Raw genomic sequence first — 21,025 nt, forward strand, 5'->3', positions numbered from 1 at the left:
CGGTCCTAGGCCAAGAGCAAAATCCCAAGCACACTATATAACTGCATTCTAAATTGCTAATTCACAAAGCAAACCACCACTTTTCATCTTCTATTTGCCTTTGTGTAAATAACTGCATCTCCCTGAGTCTTAGTTTTGCCCCTTGTAAAATAAAAGTCCACAGCATCTCCTACTAAATGACACATAAAAGCTTCTAGAACAGTGTCTGTCACTTTGGAAGTGCAGAGTAAAAGTCTGCTATATGGAAATACAGTGATTTCATGAAGTTTACATTAAAGTCGGGAGAGCCATGGGACTCCATTCTGGAAAAAAGCAAAGAACTCCAGCTAAGATTGTATTTTCTGAGGCTTAAGTAGATCGTATTTTCCTAAAAAAATAAGCTTGTGGTCTGGAAGCAGTGTGAACTCTGTGGTGTGGGAAAGTGTAGGACTTTGAGGGCCAAGCAGAGTTGAGCCAAAATCCTGGTGCCCCATTTTCAATCCTATGTCTCCAAGCAAGTTTTTAAAATTCTCTTGACTTGGGGCACCTAGGTGGCTCAGTCAGTTAAGTGTCTACCTTTGGCTTGGGTCATGCCCCCAGGGTCCTGGGATCAAGCCCTATGTCAGGCTCCCTGCTCAGTGGGGAGTCTCCTTTTCCTTCTCCCTCTGCCACTCCTCCTGCTTGTGCTCTCTCTCTCTCTCTTTGTCAAATAAACAAAATATTTATTTTTATTTTTTTAAACAAAATATTTTTTAAAAATTTTCTTGACTTCATTGTCTTTATCTTCCAAAGAGAAAGAAATAGATTTACCTTGCAAGGTTGTCCGTGGGGTGAGAAATGTATACAAACACACTAGCAAAATGGAATTACTAGGTGCTCAATGCATGCTGAAGAGTGTTATTCGTTGCTACTAACATACTTGAATATTTGAGTGTATTTTGCAAAATGAGGGGCCCTCTAAGTCCTGGGTAATAAAAATAATTCATGTGCCTATACCATGAAATATCAGAAACACCGTAGCTATTTTTGTTTATACGAGCTACTCAGAGTATTTCCTCAAGTTGAGGTTGAACAGATAAATTTATACAACCCACAACCTCACTAGCAGTTACCAAGTGCACAGTACAAAAGGGAGGAAGAAGGATGGGGTCTTGACACAGTGGTTTATTTTATTTTATTATTTTATTTTATTATTTTTTACAAGATTTTATTTTTTATTTATTCAAGAGAGATACACAGAAAGAGAGGCAGAGACATAGGCAGAAGGAGAAGCAGGCTCCCTGTGGGGAGCCCAATGTGGCCCTCAATCCCAGGACCCCAGGGTCAGGACTTGAGCCAAATGCAGATGCCCAACCACTGAGCCACTCAGGTGCCCTGACACAGTGGTTGAAAAGAAGGAAAAAATAGGAGCTATGCATGTAGCACTTCATGGATGCAGGCACGGGCTTACACACTTGCCCCCAGGCACAAGGGAGGAAAGCCTGCATGGGGACCCATGGGGAAGAAGGCTACCACTGCAGGCCAGAGTCAGGCAACCCTCTCTTCTGGAAGGCCTTGGGTCCAGAGTCTGGGCCCAGCCTTCCCTCATGGACCCCAGGAATTGCTTTCCACGTCATCTAGGGAAACCTGCTCATTAGACATGGACTGGAATCCAGAGAGGCAGGATGATTACAAAAGGTTAGGGGGTCAGTGGCAGACCTCAGTTCCCCAGGGACTCCCAAGGCAGTGCTTCCTCCACATCCCACTAGGTTTTTCTGCTCCTTGGAAGCTTAGGAAGCAAAACAGAACCAGGATCCCTAGCTCTCTACTTCTGTTCCTTCTTCCCCACTCCCCTCCAGGCTCCCAACCTGGCATGAGAGGACCCGACTATCCACATTCCCCAGGGAGAAGGAAGTCAGCAGAGTTTCTCTCTTTCCCTCTCATTCTTTTTTTTTTTTCCTGTTTTAAAGATTTCATTTATTTATTCATGAGAGACACACAGAGAGAGGCAGAGACACAGGCAGAGGGAGAAGCAGGCTCCATGCAGGGAGCCCGACGACGTGGGACTCGATCCTCTGTCTCCAGGATCACGCCCTGGGCTGAAGGTGGCGCTAAACCGCTGAGCCACCCAGGCTGCCCTTTCCCTCTCATTCTCAACCTTTTCCTAGGTCCCCCAACTGGCTATTAAATAAGACTGAATATTTCCCTAGTCCTTTACTTTTTAAAAACTGCTATTAGGTTTTACTTTCATTTATTTTTATGATTTAAAGTAATATGTTCAAACGGTTTGAGTGGTTTCAAGTATGTCTAGAATAAGATTTGACAGAATTCTGCATTTCCCAAGCAAAAGGATTAGATATTTCTCCCCAAGAAACATAATTTAGTCACTTCCCTGCTAGGGAAGCTCAGAGTTGCCAGATCTCAGTGGTCTCTGGGCCTGGAAACACAAAAGGTCCCTTAGCCCTGCGGGAGCACCCCAGTGGGTCAGTTCCCCAGGGAGCTACACAGAAACCAGGGCTCAGGTTGAGGCAGAGCCTTGTTCAGGGAGCACCTGGCAGGGGGCTCAGGTCTCGGCGGCACCTCCCAGAATCTGAAAGGACTCCCTAACACATGCATGCACCTGCACACACACATGCACACACGGACACACATTCACACACCGCACCGCAACAGGTCTACCTACCTTGGACACAATCACACTCACACACACAGAAGAGTCCAGGCGACTCTAATCTATAACACCATCCTTCCCCAGAGGCACCCCCAAATCGGTGTGCCCTGGTGTCCGGCACCTCCACCGCTCCCCAGTGGCTCCCACGGTCTGCACAAAGGGCCCCAGGATCCTAAAATGCAAGGTCACTTCTCCACTGTGGAGACCCTCTGTCCCGAGTCAGGAGTCACTGCTAAGTGAGAGGATCAGGGTGGGCGCTCAGAGCGAGAGCTACTGATTCCCTTAATGGTGCTAGATCCAGGAGCGTGTGATAAACTCTCAACGTGGCAAAAGCCAGAATTATGATAGAGTAAGTGTAAACTTGGAAGGCAAAGAGATAAAGAAGAGAGAGAGAATGAGGTTGGTCCCTAGAGCCCTTTACCCACATGTTCTAGAATTAATGCTTGGTTCACAAAAGTGCAGACTATTCCACTCACTTCCTGGGGGTAGGCCTTCCCCAGTTGCACAATCCACAACATGGAACTTTCCCTCTCCTTCCTGACACCTCCTCGGCAGTGTCGAGCCATGGCCTCAACTACATCCTAGTCATGAGAGCAGCTGCCAGGATGGCCCCTCGTCACCTGCCACGCTTGCCGGAGCCTTCAGCGAACCCTTGCTGGGCACCAGTGCAGGTTCTGCGGATCCCACACAAACCAGCCCCAGCAGCATCAGAGGATCAGTGTTGTGAGAAGCAAAGGAACAGCGAGAAGAAACCAACACAGAGTGCGGGAACCTCCTGGCCTCCCTCCAGGCTGCGTGGAGGCCAGATAGAAGCTACGAGAACACAACCAGCCACTCCACGCTTTTCACTCTGTTGGGGGCCCCCACCTCAACCCCTAGCCTCTCAGGGAAGGAGCAAGAAAGACTTGGTTGACTTAGAAACAGAGTTCCTAGGGTCCAGAGAAGCGAAGCAAGATGCCCAAGCTGACTCAACAGGTCAAGAGCAGACCAGAGATAAGAAGCAAGACCTTCTCACGCTCTGCCTGCCGCTTTCACTTCCCCTTGCTCACTATTAGGCCCTGGTTCCTCCTCCTAGGACTAAAATGATGAGTAAGATTTAAAAATTCCCTTCTACCTTCCTCCAACGGCCAACGATGAAACTTGACTATAAGCCACATTAGACCAAAAATTCCCAGCTTATTTTTAGTTCTATGGAAGTTTTTAAAAAATTATTTTGTCCCAGTGAAACTCTGGAAGCTCTGCTTTAAAATGTTGTGTTGTTGTCATTGCTGCTGTTGTTTTGTGTCTGTGTCAAGGATGGCCATTTAATTTTTTTTTCCTACTACAGTTGACCCTTGAATAATACAGAGTTGAACCATGTGGGTCCACTTATATGCAGATTTTTTTTGATAAATGCAGTACAGTAGTGTAAATATATTTTCTTTTCCTTATGATTTTCTTAACATTTTCTTTTCTCTGGTTTACTTTATCATAGGAATATAGTACATAAAACATATCATATACAAAACACGCATTAAGGCTTTGGATGAGCACCAGATGAATCACGTCACCATGCCATCTGGTACCAAAGGTAGGATGCCTGAGGACCCCACCTATGCCTTCCCAAACCCCCAATCCCAGGGAGGCTGTGTGTTTTTTTGGGCTTTTGAGGAAGAGGTCCACAAACTCTTCTTGAAATTCCTTCCCCACGTCCTCCCTCAACTCAGAATTGTCCAGATTTTAGGGCAGCCCCAGGTGGCTTGGTGGTTTGGTGCTGCCTTCAGTCCAGGGTGTGATCCTGGAGACCTGGGATCAAGTCCCACGTCGGGCTCCCTGCATGGAGCCTGCTTCTCCCTCTACCTGTGTCTCTGCCTCTCTCTTTCTCTGTCTCTCATGAATAAATAAATAAAATCTTAAAAAAAAAGAGTTGTCCAGATTTTAAAACAATATAGTGCATATACTTTGTTATGTATACCCCCCAGCAGGGTTAGGGGCGCTCCTCCTTTGATGAAAAACTTATTCACCTAGAATGGTATAAATAAAAAAAATATGAATACTATCATGTATGATCAGGCCAGCTTTTGCCTCCAAATGAGCTAAGAAAGACAAAACTTTACCTTTTCAGAGGATTTTTCAATTTTGGACTTACAAATAAGGGAATGTCAGAAAACAGCTTACAACATCATTTATTGTTCTGAAAGTCACTCAAGGGCCCAGATTTGAAACCTCCTCAACACTCCAGAAAGAAAATACACACACACACACACATTCACACACATGCACACAAATAAGATAGAGACTAAGGGTAGGGAGATGGATTACTTATAGAGTAAGCGCGACTCTCATTTTACACTCCAGCAAACAATACAGCCAGACTCAATTCAAGTATAAAACAAAGGCTCACAGCTAGAAATATAAATCCAGAGGGGTAGATTTATTTGGGGGCTTTGTCAGGGGCAATTCAGGAATGTGTCGTCAGGGTAAGGAAGAGCCCCACGTCACTTTCTACCCCAAACAACAAAATAAAGAGAAGCCTACTGGAAGCAGCAAAAACTTTTTAAATTTTCTTCAAAGAGCAGGCAAAAAAAAAAAAAAAAAAAATGGAGACTGACATATGTTAATTTATCCTTTACAATATCCCTGAGACACAAATATTAACTTCAGCTCATAAATTACAAACCTTACTTAGCAAGCCTAAGGAATTTGCCAGTCCTGGGGAAGAGCCAGGATTTCAACCCAGGTTTGTTTGCTTCCAGGTGAACGCTCGCCCTGGAGCCCTGGGATATTCTCCCAAAATGTCTAGATGCATATTTCACCTCTAGACATCTCGAAGAGTTACGGCCCAGTTGTAGCTTTGGCGAAGCTGAATTCTCGTCCCAGCCTTGGAAAAGCCTCTGATGTTTGTTGGTTCCCGATCTATCTATCTGTCTCTTTCTCTTGACTTCGGTTTTTGCAAAATAGAGGAAGTGGACCAAAGGTGTTGTTCTAGTTTCGAGGACATGGCAAGTCTGTCGTTCTGTAAGCTGAGACCACAGCTCTCTTGCATTCTCATGACCTCCAGCTGTCTCAGGCAGAGGCCTGAAAAATAAAGTTCTACACAGCCTGCCTCAATTGGGTGGGCTCCACGGCTCAGCAAGGCCATATGCCGCACACACCAGAGGCTCAGCTCGTGACTGCTGGATGGAATTCTCGGATGAAGTGGGCTAAGCAAAGGACACCCTCCAAGGACGTCAGTCCAATGCAGAGATACTGCTCACAGGGAAGCACTGAATATACAGTTAGACTTTGTTTTCTTCTTCTTCTTGGTTTTTTATTTTTTATTTTTTTTTTCAGTTTCAAGGTATGGAGGCACATCTAGCCCTCTGAGATGAGGATTTTACCCAAGATGCATGCTTATTAATTCCATGCTCCTCTCATACTCACGGCTCTCATTTCTCATGTGGGTGGTAGAGAGAGACCAGGCTTTGCAGACACACAGATGTGGCTTCAGGCACCAGCCCGCAACCTTCCAAAAGGAGGTGACATTATGAGAGTTCTTGAATACCTCAGCATTTCAGGTTCCCCATCCAGAAGGGGGATATCTCTCTCAAAAGTTTGTCAGAAGATGGCTAAAAGTGATCCTAGATGCTCATGATTCCTGCCAATAATAACTTACATGGCTCAGGGGGTGCCGTGGCCCATGTTTTACCGAGAGGACCAGAGACTCAGACAGATGGGAATTTGCTCATCTCCCAGCCACAGCACGCTGCCACCCTACTCTAGGAGGCTGGGGCCCGGTCCCGTGGTTGCCACTGGGAGGGCCTGTGTTCCGTTGTCAATGGGAAAGACAGAACCAGATGGGGTGTTGAGGAAGCTGTGTGTTTGTCATTGTTCCTCACGATCCTAAAACGATTGTACATTTTCATTGGTTCTAAAGCCTGGGAATCATCAAACCACACTGCTTTTTTTTTTTTTTTCTTTTTTAAAGGACATTAACTTAAAACAACTGCAGTAACCAAGGCATCTGTGAAGCCAAGCCCTCCACAGCCATGTCAGCAGAGACCCTGGAAAGTGGGAGGAAGCTGGTGACCCTGCTCCTGGCCTCTGCTGAGCTCCAGCCTCCCTTTTGTCTCTCCCTGTTGTCATTGGCCTTGACTTGCACTCATTTATCTGATGCTCAATCAGAACGTGGAAAAAAAAAAAAAAAAAAAAGAACGTGGTTCCCTTTCTGGAAAGGAGAAAGATGTTTCTCTGCTCCTAGAGAGGATCATTTGAAAACACCCTTGGCTCTCCCCATCTCTAGCTCTGCCTCGGCAGTGCTGCTGGCTGAGGTTGCCAGGTTTGCTTCTTCCCCTGTCACTCAGGAAAAGGAGCCCACGGGTGTATTAGAATCATCAGGTTAGATGGCAAAGGGCCCTTTTAAATGATCAAATCCAACCCGCCCATTTCAACAACACAGAAACCGACCCAGGCAGTGAGGGGCAGAGCTGAGAGCCACGCCTGGGTCATCGGCTGTCCAGGCCACACGCTTTCCCTCCTCTCCCTGCAACATGTAATTCAGGTGCTCTGCAAATGACACCGTAATAACGCGTATTGCGTTGCAGGAGGAGTCGAAACGATCACATTTCCCTCTTTCTCTGGCACACGGCACTCCGTATGACAAATGCCAAGCTTCACGAAGGTATGTGTCTCCTCCTCTGCCTCCCCTGGAATGACAGCCAGCTGCAGGCAGGGATGATGCCATGTTGATTGATCACTATATCCTTCCTGGGGCAGCACAAGGCAAAGAATCTACCCCATACGTATTTGTTAAATGAATGAATGAATGATCTCGTTTTTACGCTTGATACATCATAAAACTGCAATTAAAGTCTTTGGGGGCATAGCATTTCCCCAGTTTCATTTTAAAGATCTAATTATCTACACCATACAGAATTTTTATTAGAAAGTGAAGTCATTAAATAAGCAGACACCAGACTCAGGCCCTGAGATAATTTGCAAATAGAGGCACATGTGTCTGCAGCGCTAAGCTGGGCCTCGTAAGCACACTGCTGGTGAACAGGGCACCCATTTTTAGCACTCAGATTCACTGGGACAACGGGTTCTCAAACCGGGGAAATCAGGCATCTAAATTACCCGAGAAAGGTTAGTAGTGGGCAATTCTACAATCGCTTTTCAAAATCTCCATCTTCCTTGACATGGGTTATAATGACAGCTTGAATCGAAATCACCCTCACATTTAAAAGCCACCCACTCACATTTTCTGACCTTGCTGCTTCTGTCCATATATCCCTGGGATGCACCTGTCATGCTCTCCATTCATACATTTGGTCACAAAATCAGTTCAATTTATTTCAGTGATAACCCAGCAATCTGTTCCTGTGAAAAGGAAGCTACTTCCAGCATCATCAAACATTTTCTCTTAACTCAGACATATCAGACTCCTCTTCCATTCATCACTTCTAGGAATGAAGCCTTGGCCAACTGCACAAAGCTTCGTTAATGCTGCGCTGAGAGCAAAACCCTAATAAAGTCTCTAAATATTTACTATGAGTCTAAGTTACTGACCAGTTCCACCCCCATTAAAATCCGTTCTCCTTCTCCAAACATGATTATTTTAGGTCACTGACCCACCAGCCAAGGAAATGACAAGATTGTATACCGTGGCAGAAAGAGCAAGCAGGGCCCAGTTTTAAATTCTGGCCCTGTCACTTCCTAGCTAATGGGCTCTCTGCAAGTTACCTTGCTTTTCCTGGTTTCCTTAGCTGGGAAAAGGGAATGATAAGACTAATGTCACAGAGTTCTGGTGATGACTTGAGCAAAATGTATATACCTATATATAGTAACTTTAAAAAAAGGAAGCTAAACATGCCCAGAATGAAGAGTTTGAAGCATTCATTTTTTCAAGTATTCTGTGACGAAGGAGCTGAGAATATACAATGGTGAAAGGACAGCCTCTTCCACAAATGGTGTTGGGTTAAACTGGATGCCTCCACCACTAAAAGAATGTAACTGGACCACCCTACAGGAAAATGAACTCCAAATGGATTAAAACCTTGAAAGTAAGGCCCCAAACCATAAACCTAGAACATACAGGCGATAAGCTCCCTGACACAGGTCTCGGCAGGGAATTTTTTGGATCTGACACCAAAATCAAAGGCAACAAAGCAAAAATAAGCATGCAGGGCTCAGTCATATTAAAGGATTCTCGCAGATAGTAACATATTCTTGAAACTCAGGGTATTTGGGGGCCATTTCAAGTTTGTTCCCCTTTGAGAAATCAAAAATGTTGGTGATTTGCCTAGAGTTGCCGTGAGATGGAGGATAGCCTACCTGGTGAGAGATAACTTGAAGACTAACCAGCAGATGAGGAAGCTGAGCATGGGCAATTTTTAAACTTCCCACATAATGAAGGGATCTCCGAAGGCCTGAAGTAGTCCAAAGAGCAACTGCCACCATTCTAAGAGGACCCAGAGACCCAGCTACTGAGGACTCTTTCCTCATCAATGAAACTAAGTAACAGCAAGTCTACTGTGAGGTGGGCACCATGCCAGACCCCAGAAAGACATATGATCATTTACTTTCTAGAAGGTATCAGCATTGCCATTTTACAGGTACAAAAACTGAGGCTCGGAGCAGTTAGAGGGTCCTTCAGGATCCTACAGCTGGGACAGAGCAGCAGCAAAGTCTGGATTCCTAGCCAACTCCACAATCCACTTCTTTCCCATCACTCTGCTGCCCTGTCAGGTGATTCTTGCAGCCTCTGAGAAAGGAGTTTAACCAGGATGAAAGAGGAACCAGAGGATACTTGGGTCGACGAGTCAAAACTCAGCAAGGAAGACCTGGCTCCCTGCCACAGGCCTCGCTGTTCCTGCTCATCCACTGAGTGAGGGGCTCCATGGCAATACCCCCCTTCACTGTGAGGGCTGAAGGGCTCCCCAAATGGGCAGGGGTAAGACAGCTATACCGTAGCCACCAAGCACAGGCTGCCCAATTCAACCTTCATGGGTGACCTAGTCAAGTTGTCGGGGGCCCCATATCTCCTTGACTTTCCCCTCATCGCACCACCTCTCTGACTGTATCATAAGGATCTCTTTCTACATCTATGTTCTCTGAAAACAGGAATAACAGACAGTGTTTTAAGTCCTCAGTCCCCGAAATGGCATTTGGTATAGAGTAGATGCTCAATGAATGTCAAGTGCGTGAAATGAAGAGAATTCAACATCAAAGCTGGACAAGAGGACTTTAGACCATGGCTCCAACCCTGAGATTTCATGCCTTAATGATTCCTAGATCAGTTTTCCATCTCTGGGCAGTTTAGGGTCTCCTCAACATCAAGATTTCCCAACCAGATGAGGACATTAGGGGTGTTTAAGGCAGTCAATCATTCAAAGCCCTCTCTACAGGCTCCTGTGTGCCATCCTTTCAGGAACAAGCAAACATGGCCATTGGAACAGACACTGTTAATCCCATTTTAAAGACTAAGATGAGGCCCACAGGTGTGAACTGATTGCCCCAGGGCCAATAGTCGACAGTGAGGCTGCTGATTCCCTAGTCTTTTCATGGGACCATAATGCCCCTTCAGCTCATGATTAACAAGCCTGGAGCATAGATTGGCAAAGTGAAGGGAGAAGGTGGGTGGCTGGAAAAGAGGAGAGTGTGCAAGAAAGGGAAAATAAAAGGCAAGAGAGGTGAGCAGCTTCTCTGGAGACTGTGGCTGACAGCTGACAGTCGGTGACCCTATGGCCCTGGCAAACTCTGAACTCCTCACTCAGAGCTGCCTGGGGTGGGGGTTCATTTGGCTCTCAGTTCCCTGACTCAACCAGTTGCATCTAGGCCCCATGAGCAAAAGCAAACTGAATGCTTCTTGATGCTGAGTAAAAAAACAGGAAGTCACAAGTAGCTTGACTCTCCTCTCAACTTGGGTCTCCAGAAGTTGGGGCAGGCAACTCCCTGGCAGCTCGCCCCCGTGGGAGTCTGTGGCATCCTCAAAACACGGGGTTCAGGGGGCTCTGAACACTGGTCCCGGGAGGAGCCAGACCAGGCACCCCACAGGGTGGGAAGTCAGGGAGACAGGCCTTTGGGGGCCAGCTCCATCACTGTTCTGTTCACTGAGCAAACACTGAGCGCTGACTATGTGTTCAAACCCGTGTGACCCGAGGGTAATAGCTCACTCGGAGCTGAGTTTTGTCATCTGCCAAGTGGGGACAGCCCCTGCTGCACAGGGTGTCATGCACGTCAGTGAGAGCTCCTCCTCTACACACAGAGTCTATTCTCAGCACCGAGGCCACACGCTACCCACCGGGTGCCTGAGATGGGGGCGCTGCTGCCCGCTTCCCAGGGCTGCAGGCAGGAGGCAGCGTGGGCAGGACTGTCCCCACCCCTCTCCCCTCACCGGAGCCCGGGGCCCGAGGGAGGTGAACCTCTGCCAGCCCCCAGCCTGGGCCCAGTGCCCATGTTTATGACTGTTTATTTCAGGGCAAGTAGAAAGGAGAAATTAGAGCCATAAAAGACAGGACAACAGACCAATAAAAACCAGCTCCCAGAAGAGTCAGAAGGAGGAAGAGAGGCAAAACTGTCACCATAGCAACACAAGACAGTCAGAAGCACGCAGGGAAAACAGCCCCTGCTCTGCCTCTCTCCTCTCAGCAAAGCAAGCCTGGGACCCCATTCGGAGCTCCCTGAAAGCCACGGACCCCCCCTAAAGCCCTAGGCCCCAGGCTGACCTGGCTAGCAGTGCCCCCCTGCCCCCCAGCCGCCCCTCTGCTGGCCCGCATGTAGCATAGGTCCCAGCCTTTCATGAACCCAGCCCAGCTTGCTGTGCCCTGGGGACTCTGCGCTATGCAGATGGCCCAGGCCCTATCCAGAGGGATGATGATGGTGATGGTGAAAGCCGGGAAAAGTTTCCAACAGAGTAAGACAGGAGGGCCACAGAACTGTGGGGGCGACCAAGGCCCAAAACACCTGCCCCAGTACTCTGCCCCGGAGTCCCTGGGGAGCAGGCAGGGAAACAAGGACATGGATGAGGACACCAGGCCCAGAATGGTGGCCCCGTCAGTGCCGGACCCTGCAGGCCCAACACAGTGGCTGGGAGTTGTTCTGAGGATCTGGGAGTGGGGTCAGCAAATTCCTCTGGGGGTCTTAAAGGACAAAGATCTCTTGGTTCTGGCCCCTGGGGACCCTGGCCACCAACTCAGGACCGGTTGGAGAAGGATCCAGGGGCCCACAGGCTCATGCTGATAGAGGCTTCTTGGTCCTTCAGCTGGCAGGCAAGACAGGTGTCCACCAAAGAGCATGGCTGGCCTGGGACCAGCCTTTTGGGAAGTGGGTCAAATTGTTCCCAAAGCGCAGGATCTGTCTGTAAAGTCCCTTTTGCCAGACTGGGATTTTGAGGAGGAGGAAGGTGCTGAGGCCAGGAGGCCTGGGTCCTAGGCACAGCGGTGCGCTGGCTGGCCAAGAACATCTGGGGCAGGTGGCAGCAGAGGGTCCAGGTGCGCAGGCACAGGGGAGGGGCGGGGGTCACCCTCGCCTCTGGGCCCCTGGCGGTGGGAAGGGGAAGCGGAGGGTTGGGGCGTCCTGGAAGAACGCTCTGGAGCCGGAGGTGCCCGGCGGGGGTGGCGGCGCCGAGCGGCCGAGGGGTGAGGGGGGCGATCTGGAACGCAGTCAGGAGGCAGCCCCGGGGAGCCGGGCACCGGGCGCACAGGCGGACATCGGGACGGCGACCGCAGGACGCGGGCTGAGGCACTGGGTCCTCCGCGCTCCTCCCAGCCTCCCTCCAGCGCTGGCCCCGCGCCCCCTCCCCGCGCCCCCACCCCGCGCCCCGCCGCGCTCACCCGGGGTCGCCGCCGCCCTGCTCGGCCGCGCGTCCGCCGCCGCTGCCCCAGCCGCCGCCGCCGTGGACGCCTCTCCCGCGGCCGCCGCAGCCTGCGAGACGGCCCCGAGCCCCGCCCCGGCCCGCCCCCAGCCCGGCCCCGCCCCAGCCCGGCCCCGCCCCGCCCCGCCCCGCCCCGCCCGGCCGCACGCGCGCGCCGCGCCCCCTCTGCGCCCCCTCTGCGCCCCCTCTGCGCCCCCGAGCCCGTGCCCGCCGCCCCCACGCTCCCGGGCCGCGGCCCTTCTTTCCGCCTCGGCCTCCGGGGGGGAGCCGGGACCAGCGCTGGCCGCCTCTACACGCCGAATTCCCTCATTCCCACTCTTCTCTCCCAGAAACCCCGAGACAGGCCCGTGGCCAGTCCCGGGGGCGCAGCCCACCCGCAGCCCACGCGGCCGCGCTCTCACCTCACTTTGGGTTCGGAAGCCGCGGAATCCTCCCTGCCTCCCTGCCTCCCGCCGGCCTCCCTCCCTGCCTCCCGCCGGCCTCCCTGCCTCCCAGCCCTTCGCGTTCAGAGCCCCAGCCCCGGGGGCTGCAGGTCTCCCGTGGGCCCACCAGAAGAAGTCTTGCAAATGCTCCCTCCCTAAGGAGTAAGCCTGCAAAAACACTTTCAAAAAATTCTTGTGATGCAAGGGGGTACGTAGGGGATTACAGTGTCATTGTCGCGATCATTGTTTTAAAACATCTGCCGTGGAGGCTTTCGGCATTAGAGAGAGATTCAGGAAACCCGAGAGGTGCGCGGTGCCAAACAGGTTGTGAGTCAGAGCTCCTCTTGGGGGGCCAGGGGGGAGGGCGCCTTCTCCTGCTTCCTTTCCCAGTCATTCCGCGGAGCATCATGAAACATTGATTAAACCCCTACCGTGGGCCTAGCCCTGTAGTGGGGGCCAGGTCGGTTTCAGCGGGTGCGTGGGCTGGGAGCACAAGTGTCCTGGTCCCTGGTCCCGGAGTGTGGCGAGCTTCCGGAGACTTTGATCAACTCCGTCTCCTTTCCGAGTTCCAGTGTCCCCCATGCCTAAGGTCCTGATGCCATCCTAGCCTCCTTCCGACTCTGGATTGCTTCTGGGAGCTGCCTAGCACGGCTCCTGCTCTGGGTTTTGGTAAGAATTCAGGTAAGGCTCAGGAGGGCACAGTTTAGTTAGAATGAAATAGTCTCGCAGTTGGAAGTGTCTTTAGAATGAACACTTTCCCCTTCCTCTTTTGGGGGTCAAGGCCCTTCATGCCCGGCCCAGCTTGTGTTGTCAATCCCTGTAAAGATAATACGTTTTATCATTGGGTGGCTCTATTAGAAGAGGCTTCTGACTGTACCCCCCTACCCCCATACACACACACACCAAAAATTCTGGCATATTCTCTCCACCTTGGACCTGGCCAGGCTCTGGAGAGGACAAAGGTGAACCAGCCACAGATGCCATTCACCCCATAAAGCACTATCATTTCATACCATGGGAATGCTCCTGACTTTACACCTGTCTGTCTCTAATAATAATATAGCTTAGGTTGGAGAAGAGACTATTTGATGTATGAGATTTCACTTCCACATACTTAAAAGATGGCTTCTGTTTCAGTAAAATTGAGGGATACCTGTGTAGCATTGCCTAGCCCATTGTGAAATAATAGGGTTTCTAATTATCAGTGTGGAATTTAATAATTAAGTGTTTCCTAAGACACAATAATCAGATGAAATAGTCTTTCAACTTCATTAGTAATACTAATAACAGGTTTAGAGGTTACTATAATAAAGATTATAGTGAAATTAAACTGTCATTGAAGGGGCAGGTAGGTTGAGATTAAATTTCAGACGGTTTTCATTCACAATATAAGTTTGCTAAAACGAACCTAGTGTCTTAATTAAATTAACTTTAAACGGAACTGTTCCAGTTTCAAGGGCATCCTCTTCACTTATTTATTTTTTAAAAGATGTTTCTCGAGCTTTGACACAGGGCCAGGCACTGTGTTAAATGATGGCATAAAGACACAAGTCCCTGGCCCTGAGGGACTCAGACAGGTTGCCAGCCCGGGTTTTATGACAAGGCAGAAAAGAAAGCCGGCTAAACCAGAGGTATTTGCTGTGTGGGCCCAGGGCAAGAAGGAATTCATCATGATTTGGGGGAAATTGGAAGCAGATTCTTTTAAGCCAAACCCAGAGGGATGACTTAGTCTTCAGTAAGCAGGAAATGGGGTCAAGGACGCTCCAGGTAGAGTGACAAGAGAAAGGCCCTGGTGGAAGGGGGTTCGGTGTGGCTGCGGTGCCCGAGGGACAGCACAAAGGGGACTGAGAGTGAAGAACCAGAGCAGCAGCCGGAGAAGGCTGCTCTTGACCTTGGGAGTTTCAGGGAACTGGGTGACCTTGACTGGAGTGTCTGTTGAAGTGTGCTTGGAGATTGGGATTGAAAAAAAGAAAAGGCACCAGGGACAATGGTCAGGTGAAAAATGCCATCATCACTGGAGGGGGCGGGGGAGGTTGTGGGCTGCTCCCCATGGACCAGGTTCTACTCTTTCACATTTGAAAACACATTCTCTAAAGCATCCGCAGTGCTGAGAACAATACTTGGCACAAATTTGGTGCCGGCTGATATTTACGGAATGAATGGCAGGGTCATGAAAGACGAGCATCCTCTCTGGAGACAAAGCCACAGGGGCTGATCCCACTTGAGGCTCCTTTAACTACCCACGGAGACCCATTCTAGGGCTGTTAGAGCATTCCCTCTAAATTCCTGGACAAATTAGATTTTCCCTTGTTCCCCCAAAAGATCATTTCTGCTGCTGAGCTTTTGCTTCTCTGTATACCTAGGAGGACTTCCTCTCCCATTAAAGACCACTTGGTCTGATGCTCATGACTTCTGGGGGCAGTTGTGACACCATGTGCTCATGCTTCTTTACTCTGAATTCCTATGAAACTAACAATCTGAGCCACTTACACCTCTGATTCGTCACATACCCAAGTTTCTTGAAGACAAGGACTTTTTCTGGGACACGCATAAAACTTCCACTTGATGTGAAATCAAAGCTGGGCATAAATCCTGATCCCGCCACTCACTGGCTGTGTGAACTTAAGTTACTCAAGCCTTTGGAGTTTTGGTTTTCTCTTCTATAAAACGGAAGTAATAAAACCTACCTCCAAAGGTTGATGTGAAGGCTAACAAACAGCTTTGCAGTTATCAAGGAAAGAGTAACTGTGTGCGTGCGCATGCGTGTCTGTGTGTGTGTGTGTATGTGTGTGTTGTCTCCAAGTGCCTTGAGTCATGCTGGCCGTATAGTAAGTGTTCATCACAGATGAGCTGGTTAGTGGATTGATTCATAGAAGAGGGCTTGAAGTGGAGGCTGAATGATTCCATGTCCCCAAACCCTATGGTGCCCTCTGCTTGCTACTCTATAGGAAGGACACATTTTATTTATTTTATTTTATTTTATTTTATTTTATTTTATTTTATTTTATTTTAATCTAACTATCTATCTATCTACTTATCTACCTGCCTATTTAGAGAATGTGAGTGGGGGGAGGGGCAGAGGGAGACAGAGAGAAAGAATCCCAAGCAGACTCCCTGCTGAGCACAGAGCCCCTCTCGGGGGTCCATCCCATGACCTGAGATCATTACCTGAGCCAAAATCAAGAATCAGATGCTCAACTGACTGAGCCACCCAGGCACCCCAGGAATCTTTATTTTTATCCTCCCAGTTTACTTTCCTCCAGCAGGAATTACACAGCACTTGCTTTCCCTCCGGCGTTACTATAATGGCTTCCAAAGGTGGGGGATGTTCTTGCCAATTACGGGCCAGGGTTCCTTTATGTAACTAGGGGTTTCTACGGAAACATGGCCCAGGCTTCAGAGGGAGCATAATAGATTTGATTATGAATATTGAGCCAATTTTCACAGCTGACATACCGCACACTTCCTTATTGCAAAAAAATCACAGTCCAAACTATGTAGAGAAACTTGGTAATGCCTGCAAGTTGTGCATGTGGCTGAATTGGAGCCTGTGACTTAAAATATCTGACTTTAATCACTTTTTTTCAATCACTGAGCATCTCAGGCTCTTTCAGGCCTCCCTTGCTTTGCATATGGTTCCAATCTGCATCGAATGACCTTCCATCCTGGTACATTCATTGAATTTCTATTCAGTATTTTTTTTTTAAATCCCAGCTCATAAGCAACCCCTCTATAATGCCTCCTTCAGCTCTCCTGGGTGGACTCCGTGGTTCTTGCTTGTGTGCTACCATAGTATTGCGTTCACCCCTTTGTCAACGCATTCCCCAGGCTGTGTCTTACCTGTGTCTCTGTTTAAAATGCCTTATTCAATGTGCACCATATATGGTTTGATTCATTAACATTGAACTCACAGCCAACAGCATTTTAACTCATGCTTGAACAAAGCTTGTCTAACATGTGTTTTCTCCATAAGACCCATCACCCTTTTGTACACGTCGGAGCACTGGACAGCACTATGCTTGGGGCCATTTTAAACCCATAATCACCAACATAAAGTACAAAAATAGGAAAAACCTTGCACGAAGTAGACTATAGAAAAGGTACTTGTTCACAGTATGAGAGCTGAAAAAAGAAGACAGTGTCGCCTCGGTTGACCTAGGCTAAGAAGGTGCATTGGCAACTTGAGTTTCTCACTGCTTGGTGCACTTTGGGAAATAATACATTAAGAAAGCACCCAGAGTATTGATTTCGAGGTTACACGTACATTTTGATGAGTGGGCAAATTCATAAAAGCAATATCTGCAAATAATGAACATAAACTATATGTGCCTCCCGCCTAGACTTATGAACTCTTTGAAGCCAGCATCTGTGTTTTATTGCTCTTTGTATCTTTCCAGGACCTTGAAAAACACCTGATACATAAAAACCTGGCACTCAGTCAATGCCAACCGAATGGGTGAGCCATTCAATCCGGTCTCCTGTTTCTTTAGCAATTTCCCCAACAATTTATAAACATATTATTAAAGCAGCAAAATGTCTCTGGTTCTTCTCCCATGTGAATGTCATCAGCCTAATTTGATTCTTTGCAGTTATTTGAGAAGAGCCCTCCCGGCCTTTGAAAGTAAGGAGCAGGATATATGGAATAGATCCCTCACATGTGGCAAATCTGGATAATACAGATACTGGCTTCCAAGGTGGGTAAAAAATGATAAACGACAGCATCCACTCATCTCCCCCCAAGGGGAAGAGGGAGCAATACATTTCTAGGATCTGGAAAAATAGTGTCAAATGACGGCCAACAATGGAGAAAGATGACATAGCCCAGGAACTGAAAGGGAGACACTGGTGGTGAGAGGAAGAGAAGTGGATGGCCGGAGGCAATAGAGTCACAAGAACTGTGCAGGAACTTTGCAGTGAGGTCAAGATTTAAATCTGGGCTCCTCTCCTCCACTTAGAGCAGTATGACTTTGGGCAGGTTTCTCGACTTCCTGCTTCCTTGGTAATCACATATATAAAACAGGGACAATAGGATGAACCATTCAAGGTTGTTCCTGCAACTGATATTTATTGATGCCACTATGTGCCAGATAGAAACACGAATAAGATAACAAAATGCAGATAATTAATTAGCACCTAAAACAGTGCTTGATGCAACAGAGCTACCAAATTTAAAAAGTGATCTTCACTATTTCCACCCTTAAGTTATTTCTGTTTTCATTCTTTCTCTCTTCTCTCTCCTTCTGTCTCTAAATTTCAAAGCTTCAAGGTAAGACTTCTAGTCTCTCCCAAGGCCAAACTCTCTGACATTTTTTCATGGTCAGTTGATCTCAGTATTAGGCTTAGCCAGGTATATCCAGAAATTGCTGGTTGCATCAAGTTTTAGCAGCTTTGACAAAGTGAGTCAGTCCCTGTAGGGGACTACCTCACGACCCACAAAGCCCACGCCAACTCCAAAATCAGCATCAACAAAGTAATGACACATCTATATGGACCTTTGAGCAAAGACTGAGAGCATTTTATAGGCATTGTCTAGTCATTTATGCAGTATCACAAACAGGTAAGTGGGGCTCACTTCTGACTATACCCATTTTATAGCCAGGGAAATTAAGGCTTGATGGGACTCATTCAAGTCATCGGTTGAGTCCTAGCCACAGCCAAGAAAATAAAACACAGGTGTCGTGTCATGACTCACAACTGAGAACCAAGGGTTGAATTCCTTGGGCAACCAGATCCTCCTCCTTTTCTTGACAAATGATTTCTTTGCTTTTCAGGAAGTTGATCAATGAGCAAGCCCACAGGTTAATTTAGACACAAGCCATGATTCTCTCTCTTGCTATCAGACTTTGCCTCCAATGTGGAGAGCTGAAAACACAATGGGGTACTGAGGTGATGTTAAAATTCTCACCAAACAGAATGACTGAGTATTGAACTTCTTTACAATCCCTGCTAATAATGCACCAATGGTTCTTGTATCTACATGCACATAAGTACTATATGCGACATTCACATAAATGGCCATGTTAATGATTTTCAACCTATTGTGTTTGCCTTCTGACTCTTCAATCACTTGGAAAATACCTTATAATAGTGATGCTTGATATATTTAGAACTCATACTATTTTGGGTTTTCAAAAAAAACGTTTTCATTCTCCCTTTAGCCACTGCCAAGGTCAACTCCTTACCAGCTCTCCCTTGAGTTACCTGGACAGCATTCTTTTTTTTTTTTTTTTTAAGATTTTATTTATTCATGAAAGACAGAGAGAGAGAGAGAGAGAGAGAGAGAGAAAGGGGCAGAGACACAAGGCAGAGGGAGAAGCAGGCTCCATGCAGGGAGCCCAACGTGGGACTTGATCCCGGGTCTCCAGGATCACACCCTGGGCTGAAGGAGGCGCTAAACCGCTGAGCCACCCAGGCAGCCCCCTGGACAGCATTCTGACTGGTCCTCTGCCTTCATATTCAATCCAGCCCACTACTATACACTTGAGGCCCAGAAACACTTGTAAGAGACGTATGTGATGGGGGCAGCCCCAGCAACATAGACTTAACATCTTTGTAGAACTCACCTGGCTGTTTATAGCCTGCCCTTGCTTGTTCTTCCTGCTGCATTTCTTTCTACTCCTTAACTCAAAATATTATATCACTCCTCTCTCTGTGCCTGCTCTTTCCTCTCTCTGGAATGCCCGCTTTCTGTTATCACATGGACAAAGTCCAAATGTACCTTCCAGGTAGGAGAACATCATTTTGTAACCAAATCTCTTCTGAATCCTGATCCTCAGCCTGCCTAGGCCCACTGACTCACACACACTCTATCTCACAGTGATTTAATTCTGTGCATCACTTCTTGAGCTCCTGAAATTTAGAAATTATATATATATACATGTACATATGTATATGTGTATATATATCTCATAAGTATGCATACATATACATATTTTATATATAGATACATATAGATACAAACACATATGAATATGCCCCATAGGTACACATAAATACCTATTTGATACACATACACATATAGATATATATTTAACATCTGTGTTCTCAGTCCTTGACATCTAATGTCCACTTGATAAATATCCACAGAGTTGATCTGAATTAAACTGAATCCCTCAAGATCCGGAGATTAGAAAAACTGTCCTTTGAAGTTAGTTCTGGAAAAGTAAAGTATAATCAAGCTTGAAAGAGCAACATAGGATCTTTTTAATAGAAGAGTGCTTTTTTAGAGTGCTTTTTTTTTTTTTTTTTTTTTTTTTTGATGAATTAGAAAACTTCTCCAATGTGCTTTTCTGGCTGTGTGATCTTAAAATAAAATCCACATTAGTGATTATTAGGCAAATCCAACAAATAGTTCTCTGCTTCTGATGTTGAAATGCTCCCTTTCCTTACATGCCAACACCTCTACATTTTCTTTGTTTTAATTATACTAAGCGTCTTTTTGTTCTTCCTGGGACATTTGCCTGGGAGGCTAGGGCAAGCTATAAATAATAATCATCGTCATTATAAGAAATAGTATTTACAGAGCCTATTCTTGGAGCCGAAGACTAATTCATGAGCACGCCCAACACGGCCCTGATAGAGCTGCAGTGATTTCTTGGGGAGAGTCTTGGGCTCTTGAATATTTCACCTGTCTCATTAGCGTCACTCATGTGGCGTGACTGCTCAGACGGCAGCTGCTTCATCCAATAAACTCCATCAAACTGCTTCCCATCTGTTAATGGGGAGGAAATGGGAGATTTTAGAAAATATAATGATTTTTATGTTGCTGAACATAAGTGCAATTGGTTTTCTGGTTTCTACATTTCCTTTATACCCAAGGCTTCCATGAATCTATTTAATATGGGTTTGTGTGTGCGTTTTGTTAAGAAATAAAAACAATGTTATCTTTTATTACACACATTTAGGCACTTCAAGGTGTTAAACGAATCTCAGAGCAGAAAGGGCCCTGGAAATAATTTAATTAATTTAATAATTTAATTCAGTTTGTTCATTTAACAGATAGAAAAACTGAGGCCCAGGAAGGGAAGGGGATTTCCCAAGGTCATATGGTAAGAATAAGGCAGAATCTGGGAGTTTTGGGGGAGGGGGGAATTGAAACATGGTGTGCTGGTTCCAGCTAGTGTTTTCTTTCTCTCTCTGATC

General features: G+C 47.2%; 1 protein-coding gene and 1 long non-coding RNA gene across 18 annotated transcripts in view; one reads left to right on the plus strand and one right to left on the minus strand.

Annotated features, from left to right (window-relative positions):
* The window catches only part of CYRIA (CYFIP related Rac1 interactor A), a 103,409-nt gene extending 90,889 nt beyond the window's left edge, over positions 1 to 12,520 (minus strand). Inside the window, exon 1 of one of the 3 annotated variants that reach the window (XM_025454612.3) lies at positions 12,421 to 12,520. The gene's annotated coding sequence lies outside the window, so the exon portion shown is untranslated. The remainder of the gene's footprint in view (positions 1 to 12,420) is intronic. The other 2 variants (XM_025454613.3, XM_049095664.1) reach the window with 2 other exon arrangements.
* Positions 12,521 to 13,141: 621 nt separating this feature from the next.
* Positions 13,142 to 21,025, plus strand: part of LOC112664790 (uncharacterized) — a 45,498-nt gene continuing 37,614 nt past the window's right edge. For 4 of the 15 annotated variants that reach the window (XR_007403223.1, XR_007403225.1, XR_007403228.1 and 1 more), the window contains exons 1-3: positions 13,148 to 13,564; positions 17,281 to 17,339; positions 17,473 to 17,577. This is a non-coding gene — a long non-coding RNA (uncharacterized LOC112664790). Of the gene's footprint in view, positions 13,565 to 17,280; positions 17,340 to 17,472; positions 17,578 to 21,025 lie in introns of all 15 variants that reach the window. The other 11 variants (XR_007403224.1, XR_007403227.1, XR_007403221.1 and 8 more) reach the window with 8 other exon arrangements.

The sequence above is a fragment of the Canis lupus genome, chromosome 17 (genome assembly GCF_003254725.2).
Source record: "Canis lupus dingo isolate Sandy chromosome 17, ASM325472v2, whole genome shotgun sequence".
Taxonomy (NCBI): domain Eukaryota; kingdom Metazoa; phylum Chordata; class Mammalia; order Carnivora; family Canidae; genus Canis; species Canis lupus.